General features: G+C 45.6%; 1 protein-coding gene across 5 annotated transcripts in view; it reads left to right on the plus strand.

Annotated features, from left to right (window-relative positions):
• The first annotated feature begins 2,233 nt into the window (after nt 1–2,233).
• The window catches only part of NCALD (neurocalcin delta), a 435,844-nt gene continuing 425,917 nt past the window's right edge, over nt 2,234–12,160 (plus strand). For 2 of the 5 annotated variants that reach the window (XM_061123649.1, XM_061123650.1), the window contains exon 1: nt 2,272–2,307. The gene's annotated coding sequence lies outside the window, so the exon portion shown is untranslated. Of the gene's footprint in view, nt 2,308–2,884; nt 2,901–12,160 lie in introns of those variants that run through there. The other 3 variants (XM_061123646.1, XM_061123644.1, XM_061123647.1) reach the window with 3 other exon arrangements.

The raw sequence follows: 12,160 nt of genomic DNA on the forward strand, positions 1-12,160 counted from the left end.
AGAAGTACTGTTGACATGGATGAACCGTGACAACATTATGCTTTACGTGAAAGAAAGCAGTCACAAAAGATTTCATATTGTATGAAGAGTTCATTTATATGAAGTGTCCGTAATAGGCAAATTTATAGAGAAAGATTAGTGGTTGCCAGGGGTTAGTGGTTGGGAAAAAAAAGAAAATGAGTGCTAATAAGCATGATATTTCTTTTTAAGGGGATGAAAATCAGTTCTAAAATTGATTGTGGTGATAATTGTACAGCTCTGTGAATATACTACAAATATCAAATTGTATACTTTAAATGGGTGAATTGTATGCTATATGAGCTATATTTTAACAAAGATTTTTTTAAAAAGCAGAGACTATTAAAACAAAATTAAACTAGATAAAGTGGGTTTTTAAATCATTCTCAGAGACACTCCCACCCCAAGCGCTGCCACCTTCTACCCATCACGGTTCTTCCTGCAGTCTGTAGGCAATGACCTCAGTGGTGCAGACCACAGGTTACAAAATGATGCCTAGGGACACTTTGTGGCCTACAAACTCTTCTTCTTCTTCTTCTTTTTTAGTGTACAGAGCATTAAAAAAGTTTTTACAGTTGCCCAGATTTTAAAATTAGAAGAGTTCACATTAAATATGAGTTTTTGACTTCTTCATGTGGGGTGGGGGCGGAGGGAACAAAACAAAATAAAAAATAAGCAATCCCAGTTCCATGGCCACACTGGACCTGTATTTTCCACGTGGAAAAATGAGACTGTCCTTTTTAGGGCTTGTTGTCCTTCCCTGTTTGGCCCTGTGTCACCAGCCTGAGTCATTTCTTTGTTACTTCTTTTTAATCCCTTCGGGATATTTGAGTTTGCAACACCTGTGCAGACCTTTCCCAGAATCAGAACTTTTTTGTCATTCCATTGCCTCAGGCTCAGCTGGATGATTGGCTAATTCCTGGTTTTCCAATCCTGGCTGCATGAATCTCCTGGGATTCTTGTAAAATGTCGGCAAGCAAGATTGCAACCCAGTTAAACTGGAATCTATTGGGGCAGGCAGGCTTACCACTAGAAAACAAACAAAAAAATCCAACTCTCTAGGTTCCAAACTGTATCCAGGGAGGCGAAACAATTGGGCTAATGTGCTAATTCAATTCAAGAGCAAACTGTAGTATCCAATAATGGTTTAACAGCTTCTCTGGTTTGTTTTGTTTCTTAAGCTTTGCCTGAAGGAGTGGAAATGGAAGGCAGAACTAAGAGCCTGGTTTTGGTCAGGTGAACCTTCTACCTGATTTTCAAATCAGAGCTGATGTCTGAATCTAAATGTAACTGTCATTTCTTTAACTACTAGTCATATTAAAAGATTTTGTAATCAGAACAAGTATGAGCAAGTCACGGTGCCTTTACAGCTTTGCATGGGGCCTTTTGTTATTTTTATCAGCAAGCTTTTTAATCAATGAATTTGACTTGCTCTTGTGTGGGTTCTGGAAACGTTGACAAGTACAGAAGTTATGGTGGCTTTTTGAGAGGTCATGAGTGGCCAACACAAGACAGGAATTTGTGGTGGCAGTCACTTGATAAATATTGGTTGAATAAATTGATAAGACATTTGCTGCTTCTCATCCCCAGTGGAGATGGATGATTTGGTGACATTCTCTGGTGGGCTACAGGAGGTGGGAGGAACGTGGTGAGGAAGAGATCCCTTAGATGTCCTTCTTTCCAGCTTTTTGTTTAGTTCTGGTTTAGTTCCAGAAAAAACACTGGTTAGGCAAGGTGGCCCATCACCACCTTGTGGGTTTGTCCTTCTAAGGCTCCCTTGAACTTCACTGCTGCGTAGCGGAGACCCCAGGGTCTCCCAGTCGACGCCCAGAAGATGCTCTGTGTTGAAACTGACCTTCCCACGGCCCAAACAGGCAAACAAATGGCGTCCCTTGGAAAGTATCAGTGTAGCCTGGCTAGAAGCCTGGCTAGAAGCTCGGCAGCTGGCTAGGAATAGGGAGTACAACGGGCATAAGTCTAGCGGCTGCACCCAAGCAAAATCGGGGTGTCCACTGCACCTGCAAACTCCACGCGCGCCTCGGCTTGGCCCCCTGCACCCCAGCCGGCCGCCCACCCTGGAGAGGCTGCCTGGGGGGCCGCAGCGTGTATGGGCGTGTGTGTGTGGAGGGAAGGGGGTGTCGGCGGCCGAGACAAGAGAGGCGGCGAGCGAGGCTGGGGAGGGGGGCGCGGCGGGCGGCGGCGCGATCCGGGGGAGGCGGGCGGAGGGAAGGCGCTGCCGCCGCCGCCGCCTCACCCGCGGCGACACAGACGCCGGGAGCGGCCGAGGCGGTGAGTCGCAGCGCCTTCCCTCCGCTTCTCGGGAGCCGGAGCCGAGCCGGAGTTGCAGCTCGGCGGGTGTGCGGGGGCGAGGGCGCCAAGAGCAGCCGCTGCGGGAGGCGACGCTCTCGGGGCGCGGCGGGCGCAGGGGTGGGCGCGAGGGGCGCGCGGTCCTGGGCACCCGGTTCCCGCTGCCCTTCCCGGGTGCAGCTCATTCTGTCAGTGCCCCTGTCCTCCCCTCAACGCCTCTGAGGGAAGATAAAACTAAACCAAAGACCCCGAGGAGAGTGGCAGGAAAGGAGAGCAACTTTGCCCAGGGAGCAGAGGCGCGCAGGGCAGGCAGGATGGGGGCGCGCTGGGTCGGAAGGGGGCGTTCGTGCGCCTGGTGGCCCAGGACACCAGAAGCATCCTTCCGGGGGTCGGGGGAAGAGGTGGGGGTCGCGGGCACTTGCGGGTTCCGGGGGGAGCTCAGAGTCGGCCCTCCGCAGCCGCAGTGGGCGTGTACGAGGGGTGGGCGCCTGGAGAGGGGGCTTTGGGAACCACCAGAAGACGCCGGGGAACCCAGATGAGGAAGTGGTCTGCCTTGCGGACTCAGGACCTGAAGGGTTTGTGTCTCTTGCCCTCGGAGACTCGGGAAGGGGTGTGCTGGGGAGATGTGTTTGAGTGTTTTTCAGTGCATACCAATTTATTTTTAGCTCCCAGAGAAGCAGGATGTGCAAAGTGGGTTGTATCAGCCGGGAGGGGCAGGAGGTCTCCCTGTCCGCAGGAAATGCACAAGTTTCTTGCTGCAGATGCTTGCTTTAACTTTCATGCCTGGAGAAATGAAAGCTATTTGGCTGTCTGAAGGTCTCCCCGCCGGGGCCACTTTCTTCCTGCGGGTCTGTCTGGGGCTGCAGGCCCGGCCAGTGCGCTTCTGTTGTTGAGTGCAGGACCCAAATAATGATACTTGTTCTGCTCCGTCGGGCAACTGGTGCGAGACACAGAACTAGGGCTGCCAAGGTCTCACCCGCGGAGAAGGAAACCACACAGGCTTGCTCAAAGTTTTCCCAGTTCTGGCTGATTTGAAAATGATAGACCTAAGCCTCTGTATTGCCAAGAGCAGACTTTGCTGTCCTGGTTTCTCAGACTTGATTGGAAAGGCTTGTGAGGTTTTTCTCTCCAACTGGGAAATGGTGTTCTAGGATCTGATGTGGTATGCAAGGCGACAGCAAAAGAGAAACGGATAGTGTGGGGATGGGGAGAGTGTGGATGTCCAGGGCAGGCTAGCTGAGGGCTAATTACAGACTTGGGGATGTGGTTTTCTTTAGAAGAAGAGGCTTAAGAAGCTGAAATCCAAATGTTCAAAGGTACCCAAGCCAGACCTCTAGAGATTGCCTTGGAGTCTTCCCCATTTCAGTCACTCAGCACCCATCCTGAATATTCTCTCTCTTTAAATGTGCTTAGGAGGGTGGGCTGTGAGGAGTGTGGACTTTGCAGCCAGACTGTTGGATATGAATTCTGGTTGGGACATGAATAGTTCTCAGGCTGTGGGTTCCTCGGTTAATCTCTCTGTGTTTCCTGATCTGTGATGTGAGGTTGACACATATTAAAAAGCAGAGACATTGCTTTGCCGACAAAGGTCCATATAGTCAAAGCAATGGTTTTTCCACTAGTCAAGTATGAATTTGAGAGTTGGACCATAAAGAAGGCTGAGCACTGAAGAACTGATCCTTTCAAATTATGGTGCTGGAGAAGACTCTCGAGAGTCCCCGGGACTCAAGGAGATCAAACCAGTCAATCCTAAAGGAAATCAACCCTGAATATTCATTGGAAGGACTGATGCTAAAGTTGAAGCTCCAATACTTTGGCCATGTGATGTGAAGAGCCTACTCACTGGAAAAGACCCTAATGCTGGGAAAGATTGAGGGCAGGAGGAGAAGGGGGTGACAGAGGATGAGATGATTTTTTAAAAATTATATGGCTCAGACGGTAAAGCGTCTGCCTACAATGCGGGAGACCTGGGTTCGATCCCTGGGTCTGGAAGATCCTCTGGAGAAGGAAATGGCAACCCACTCCAGTACTGTTGCCTGGAAAATCCCATGGATGGAGGAGCATGGTAGGCTACAGTCCATGGGGTCACAAAGAGTCGGACACAACTGAGCGACTTCACTTCACTTCATATATATTATATTGAAGTATATAGTTGATGTATAAAGTTTGAACTCATTACTCTTGTTACATTTGTCATTGTTGATGTCTGCCGCTTTCTGTCAGTTCTTATTGTCACTGATTTAGTTTATAACCTCACCGCTTCTTGCCTGAATTGCTCCAGTTGCCTTCATACTGGGCTTCTTGTTCCAAATCAGGACACTTTTGCTTCAGTCGATTCTCCAAATTGCAACTAGAAAGCTTGCTTTGGATGACTCTATACACGAGACAGCAAAAGAGACACAGATATAAAGAACAGACTTTTGAACTCTGTGGGAGAAGGCGAGAGTGGGAGGATTTGAAAGAATAGCATTGAAGCATATACATTACCATAAGTGAAAGAGATCACCAGTCCAAGTTCAATGCATGAAACAGGGCACTCAAAGCCGGTGCGCCAGGACAACCCAAAGGGATGGGATGGGGAGGGAGGTGGGAGGGGGGTTCGGGATGGGGGACACATGTACACCTGTGGCTGATTCATGTCAATGTATAGCAAAAACCACCACAAAATTGTAAAGTAATTAGCCTCCAGTTAAATAAATTAATTAAAAAAAAAGAAAACTTGCTTTGAAAACAAAAATCTAAGCCAGTCGTCCAGCTTAATTTCTTCAGAGGTTTTCTGTGGTTTTCAGGGTAGAGTTTGGACTCCAAGACCTTCGTGACTGTACACTTGTCTCCTTGACAGCTTCATCTCCCAAGTCTTCCTGTGTATAGCCTTGACTCAAGTCACTGAGTCTCGACACCTGCCATTTTCCCATCCTTTTTGGTCTGGTCAACTCCTGTGCATTCGTCCCTGCTCAGCTGCAGTGACATTGCCTTCTCAGCAGACCTCTGGGTAACCGCCTCCTCCCCAGCGGACCGAGCTACCCTTGTTTCATGCTGCAATTGCACCGTACGTTTACCCCTCTTATCACTCTGCATCATCTACATAGATCCCTTCCTGCAAGTACCTGGACAAGTGGATTGTTATTATATAAGTAATTGTTGGATGAATAAATGAACATCAGTCAACCAAAGTTCCTAGCCTCCCAGGTGGCGCTAGTGGTAAAGAATCCACCTGCCAGTGCAGGAAGCAGAAGAGACGATCCCTGGGTCAGGAAGATTCCCTGGAGAAGGGAACGGCCACCCACTCCAGTCTTCTTGCCTGGAGAATCCCATGGACAGAGGAGCCTGGCGGGCTACTGTCCATGGGGTTGCTGAGTCGGACACGACTGAAGTGAGTTAGCAGGCATGCACAAGGCCAGAAGCAAACATGGAAAATAATAGGAAGACAAAACCAATCTTTATATATACTTCTCTGCAATTAAAAAAAAAAACTTTGGAAAATATTAAGGAATCAAAGTTCAATCGCTCAGTCATGTCTGACTTTTTGCGACCCCATGGACTTCAGTATGTCAGCCTTCCCTGTCCTTCACTTTCTCCCAGAGTTGCTCAAACTCATGCCCATTGAGTCGATGATGCCATCCAACCATCTCATCCTCTGTCGTCCCCTTCTCCTCCTGCTTTCAATCTTTCCCAGCATCAGGGTCTTTTCCAATGAGTTGGCTCTTCACATCAGGTGCCAGAGTATTGGAGCTTCAGCTTCAGCATCAGTCCTTCCAATGAATATTCAGGGTTGATTTCCTTTAGGATGGACTGGTTTGATCTTGCTGCCCAGGGGAGTCAAAGGTTGGACAGAAGAAATGTGGTAGACTGTCTTGGAACAATTTCAGAGATTTTTTCCCTTAATTTTAAGGGGTCAGACTAACAATGGAGAAATGTAGTCATTTGACCTCTTTACTTACTTTCCTCAGATTGGCTGTGAGGAATGGGGGTTCGTCTGTCTGAGAGGTGTGCAGTGAAGTTAGGTCCTGAAGGCAGAATGAAGGTCACTATATGCATGGGCTTTGGAGCCCTTCCTGGGAGTGTAGCTTCCCCCTAGAGAGTGGGTGTCAGCCTGCCCTGGGATTGGTATGATAACAGAAACTCTCCTGCCACCAAAACTCCTCTGTACTTTTCAGACAATTCAGTGGGTTCTATGGGTGCCCTTCTGACTGAGGCAGCATTTCCAAGCGCTCCTGACTGAGCTCCCAGAGCCCTGCAGAGTGAGATAAGACAGCGTGTGGATCTCTGGGGCAGCCCCAGAGTCTGATTTCATGGCTCCAGAGCAAGGGGTTTTGTAAACTGAAAGATCTAAAAATGCTTTTTAAGGTTTTTAAAGGTTTTGAAAGGTTGTTGAAAACACAACACATCAAAACACAAAGAAGAATATGTAATGGAGACCACGCCTAAAATAGTTACTTACACAGTTCTTTACAGAAAAACTGCCAGCCACTAGTCTCAAGCTAAGAGAGTTGGCTTCATTTTGCCTGTCATCTTTGATAGATTGATCGTGGCTGCCTGGAGAGCTGGGTTGAAGAGGAATCCAAGACTGGGTCCAGGCTCAGTAAGAAAGAGTGCTGTGGTCAATTAGTGATGTCTGTCAGGGTGTAGGATTAGGCAGTAATGACACCCAGGTTTGGTCCTCATCATCCGTCTCTCTCTATCACTGACTGAATATCCCAGCATTCCTCACAATGGCCGACTGTGGCCACTGGCTTTGTTTGAGTCCCATGCCTGTTTTTGTGGCTGGAGTTCCACACCAGTCTAGGGCTTGGGCTTGTTTGCAGGTTTCATTGCTGAGCCATAGGCTAAGAAGTAGGAGCAAGGGTGTTTCTCCAGCAGAACATTGTTATATTGTCACCAGAAGATTGACCCATAGAGTTTGGATTGAAAACCAATAGACATTCACTTATAGTAGTGTCAGCATTCCCGCTTAACTGATGAGGGATATAGGCTTAGGGGCATTCAGTAACTTGCCGGAGGATACATGGCTGGCAAACAGAGGAGTTCTGATTTGAAACCCATAATTGATGCACTTAGTAGCGTTATTTGTGACAATTTAAAGTGAGTTTGGCATGAGGCTCTATTCTTTTCATTTCTGAAAATATAGGTAGATAAGTTAAGAAATGTTAAGTACTGACTGCCTAGAAGACTCGGGAAGAAAAGAACATAGACATCTTTGGCTAGATTTTTACTCACTTATTCAATTCAATTAATATTTTTGAGGAGTTTTTCTATGCGCACCTTTTTGTTAGGTTCTAGGGATTCAGATGAATATGAGCTAGTCCCCTGTCTTGAAGGAATTTGTATTCCAACTTGAGAGTGCAAGACATAGTTAGGGAACAAATTGCTGGAAGAAGGGGTATGTGGATGGTGGGGGGAAGTATAAGAGCTAAGCCCCCTTGATGGGGACAGTGATTTTCCAGTTTGTGTATCCCCGGTGTAGTTTGTGCAATAGGTGACCAATATTTCTTAAATACATTTAAAAATTATGGTTAAAACACAGAACATAAAGTGTACCATTTTAACCATTTTAAAATGTACAGTTTTGTGGCATTAAGTACAACCATCACCAGTATGCATCTCCAGAACTTTTTCATTTTCCCAAACTGAAACTCCATACCTGTTATACAAAAGCTTTTCCTTTCTGCCTTCCCACTAGTCCCTGGCCAGCACCCTTCATTCTACTTTCTGTTTCTATGGATTTGACTACTTTCAGATGCCTCATATAAGTGAATTCATACAATCTTTGTCCTTTTGTGATTAGCTTCTTTCACTTAATGTGTCTTCAGGATTCACGCATATTGTAGCATGTGTCAGAATTTCCTTTCTTTTTAAAGCTGAATAATATTCCATTCTATGGGTATACCACATTCAAGGGACACTTGTGTGACTTCCACCTTCTGGCTATTTTGAGTGATGCTGCTATGAACATAAACCCTGTAAAAGGTTTATCAGCCAGAGTCCTACTGGGCAGCAGATGGCACACTCCCAAGGGTATATAACTGGGGACTTCCCTGGCGGTCCAGTGGTTAAGACTCTTCGCTTCCACTGCAGGGGTCATGGGTTTGATCCCTGGCTGGGGAACTAAGATCCTGCAAGCTACAGAGCACAGCCAAAAAAAAAAAAGCTATAACTGAAAAAAGCTCAATGAAGGGACTATAGGAGTAGTCCCTGCTGAACCTTGGTTTTGCTTTCTAAGGTTTCAATTACTGGTGGTCAACCATGGTCTGAACACATTAAGTGGAAAATTCTGGAAATAAACAATTCAAATCAATTGAATTGATGATGTTCTGAGTATTGTGAAGAAATCTCACGTTGTCCTGCTCCAGCCCTGCCCAAGATGAGGCGAATTCCTTTGTCCAGAGAATCCTGCTCATTAGTCATTTAGAAGTTCCACTGTTGTGGTATCTCAGTGCTTGTATTCAAGTCACCCTTATGTTCCTTAATAATGGCCCTGAAGTGCAACAGTAGTGATGCTGGGAATTCGGATATGCCAAAGATAAGCTATAAGTGCTTCCTTTAAGTGAGAGGTGAAGGTTCTTGACTTAACAAGGAAAGAAAGAAATCTTATGCTAAGGTTGGTGGGATTTATGGTAAGATGAATCTTCTATCCATGAAACTGTGAAGAAGGAATTCATGCTAGTTTTTAAAAATGTATTTATTCTTAATTGAAGGATAATTGCAATATTGTGTTGGTTTCTGCTGTACATCAACCCAGGCCAGCCATAGGGATACATATGTCCACCCCTCTTGAGCCTCCTTCCCACCTCCCACCCCATCCCACCCCTGTGGGTTGTCACAGAGCCCCGGTTGAGGTCCCTGAGTCACAGAGCAAATTCCCACTGGCTGTCTGTTTTACATATGTTAGTGTATGTTTTTGCTGTCATACCTCACACTGCAAAAGTTATGGCACCAGTGCGTGATAAATGCTCAGTTAAGATGGAAAAGGCATCCGATTTGTATAATAAGCTATTTTGAGAGAGGGGAAGAAGAGATCACACTCACATTACTTTTATTACAGTATATTATTATAACTGTTCTATTTTATTTGTTCTTATTAATCTCTTATTGTGCATAGCATAAATTAAGCTTTACCATAGCTATGTATGTATGTATGACTGAACTGAATAGTTATGTACGTACAGGAAAAATCGTATATATAGGGTTCAGGACTATTGTGGTTTTAGGCATCCACTGGGATCTTGGAATGTACTCCCCATGGATAAGAGGGGATCACTGTGTTCGGAAAGTTGTGGGTAATGTTAAGGGGAGTCACCTAGACTGGCTAGACAAGTGTGCAGGCCTTTACTACCCAGCCCTGAAAGGGTGCCATGAAAGCAGTTTCTGGAGTTGCTCTTCAGCAGAATACAGCAACTGCCAATCTGTGGCCTGGCCAGGAGGCACCAGGTAAGTCCCAGCCACTCTTTTCTCCGCGCTGCTGGTGTTCGATTGGCCAAACCATCCAGAAGCCAAAGGGCCGGAAATGCGAGGACTATCTTTTTCATAGCAATCAGCCTCTCAGAGCTGAGAGAAGAGTGGAGAAGGGAGAAAGGTGAATCTGGAGGGACAAAACAGAGAGAATCCAGCACCAGGGAGCTTTACGGTTATCCTTTTCAGGTCAGGGAGCATCAAGAGGCTGAGGGAACTATCCTCGGTCGGTAGCTAGTGAGTTGTGGAGCTGGGATTTCAACCCAGGGACATATTTTTCTTCTGTAAATCCAGTTGGTTCTGCAATGTTAAGGCTTTCAGAAGCCTGTGTGTTTTGATTCTTTGATAATACTCTGATTTGCTCAACTGTCAAAATGTAGAGTGACTGCTCAGAAATCACTCCCCCCGCCCCTTTCTTTTCCTAAATAACAACTTGTATTTTGTAGATAGGTTTCACAGCTGATTGGTTATGTTTCAATAATAAATATGATTAGCTTTCTGTACAGTTGCTGGGGGTGACAATATGTCCTTGAAACACACATGAAAAAGACACAAGTTTGTTTTGTCTTACTTTTAACTGAAGGCTTCAAAAGAGTTGACAGTGTAACCTGACTACTTAAACATTAATGAGATTTCGGCCCTGTTGGAAGAAAGAGTGTTGAGGATAAGGGAGGTGGTAGTTCCCTCCCTGCTATTCTGGCTGGAGTGGGTGCAGAGGGCAGAGTCTAGCTCAGGGGATGGGAGTGGGGTGGGGTGGGGGTGAGCCCGTCTCTCCTGGGGCATGACTTGAGGGGCTGTCTAGCCAGAAAAAGCTCTGTGGGAGCCTGATTATTATGGTTTCCAAATACGTGAAGTACTGTGTTGGGGAAGAGACCTATTCTGGGGCCAGAACTAGGCTCACTGTGAAAACAACCGGCTGCTTTGCAAGGCCTCATATTTTCCATTCCCCGAGGTTGCAAGGCTGAGGCCACAGTGAGAGAGGTGGCTGAGGGCTTGTATTAGTTTCCTGTGGCCTCTATAACAAATTACCACAGACTGGGTGGCTTAAAATAATAGAACTTCATTTTCTCACCGTTTTGGAGGCCAGAGGTCTGACATCAAGTTATCAGCAGCGCCAGACTTTTTCCAGAGGCCCTGAGGAGAGCGTGTGGCTTTCGGCGTTTCTCAGTTTGAGGCTGCATCACCTCTACTTCTGCCTCCATGATCACCTGGCTGCCCTCCTCTCCACCATGTGTCCCTTATAAGGACACTTGTCACTGCACTTAGGGCTCACCTGGATAGTAATTCTAGATAATTTGTTTCCCCCAGTTTTACTGGAAGATGCTGACATACGTCACTGTAAGTTTAAGGTGTACATACATACAGCAGGGTGGTTGGGTTTACACATAGTGTGAAATGATCACCAGAAAGGTTCAGCTAGCATCTCATATAGATAGAATTAAAAGAAAGAAGAAAAGAAAAAAATGTTTCCCCTGTGATGAGAACTCTTAGGATTTATTTTCTTTTAACATCTTTCCCATACATCACCCAGTATCATACTGTACTTCCTGTCCCTACTTATCTTACAATTGGAAGTTTGTACCTTTTGACCATCTTCCTCCAATTTCTTCTTCCCCCACCCTCTGCCTCTGGAAACCACAAATCTGATCTATTTTTCTATGAGTTTTGTGGGCTTTAAAAAATTTGTTTGTTTTTAGGTTTCACATGTAAGTAATATATAATATTTGTCTTTGTCTGACATTTCATTTAGCATAATGCCTTCAAGGTCCATCCATGTTGTTGCAAATGGTAGGATTTTTCTCCTTTTTTATGGCTGAGTAATATTCTGTTGTGTATATATACCACAGCTTCTTTATCCATTCATTATCAGTTGAATAGTTTGTTTCTTTGTCTTGGCTATTGTAAATAATGTTGCTATGAACATGGGGTTGCAGATACCTTTCTGAGTTAGTAGTTTCATTTTCTTTGGATTTATTCCCAGAAATGAAATTGCTGGATCATATGGTAGTTCTGTTTTTAATTTTTGAAGATCTTTCATTCTGTATTCCATAGTGGCTGTTGTTGTTTATTGGTCAGGTGCCAAGTCATGTCAACTCTTTGTGACTTCATGAATTGCAGCATACCAGGCTTCCCTGTCCTTCACTATCTCCTGGAGTTTCTCAAATTCATGTCCATTGAGTCAGTGATGCCATCTAACCATCTCATCCTCTTTCACCCGCTTCTTCTCCTGCCCTCAATCTTTCCTAGCATCAGGATCTTTTCCAATGAGTTGACTCTTCTCATCAGATGGCCAGAGTTCCAGTTTACAATCCTACCAATAGTATACAGTGGTTCCCTTCGTTTTCTTCACATCCATCTCAGCGTTTATGATCTCTTGTCTTTTTGT

Source organism: Dama dama, chromosome 21 (genome assembly GCF_033118175.1).
Source record: "Dama dama isolate Ldn47 chromosome 21, ASM3311817v1, whole genome shotgun sequence".
Classification (NCBI taxonomy): Eukaryota; Metazoa; Chordata; class Mammalia; order Artiodactyla; family Cervidae; genus Dama; species Dama dama.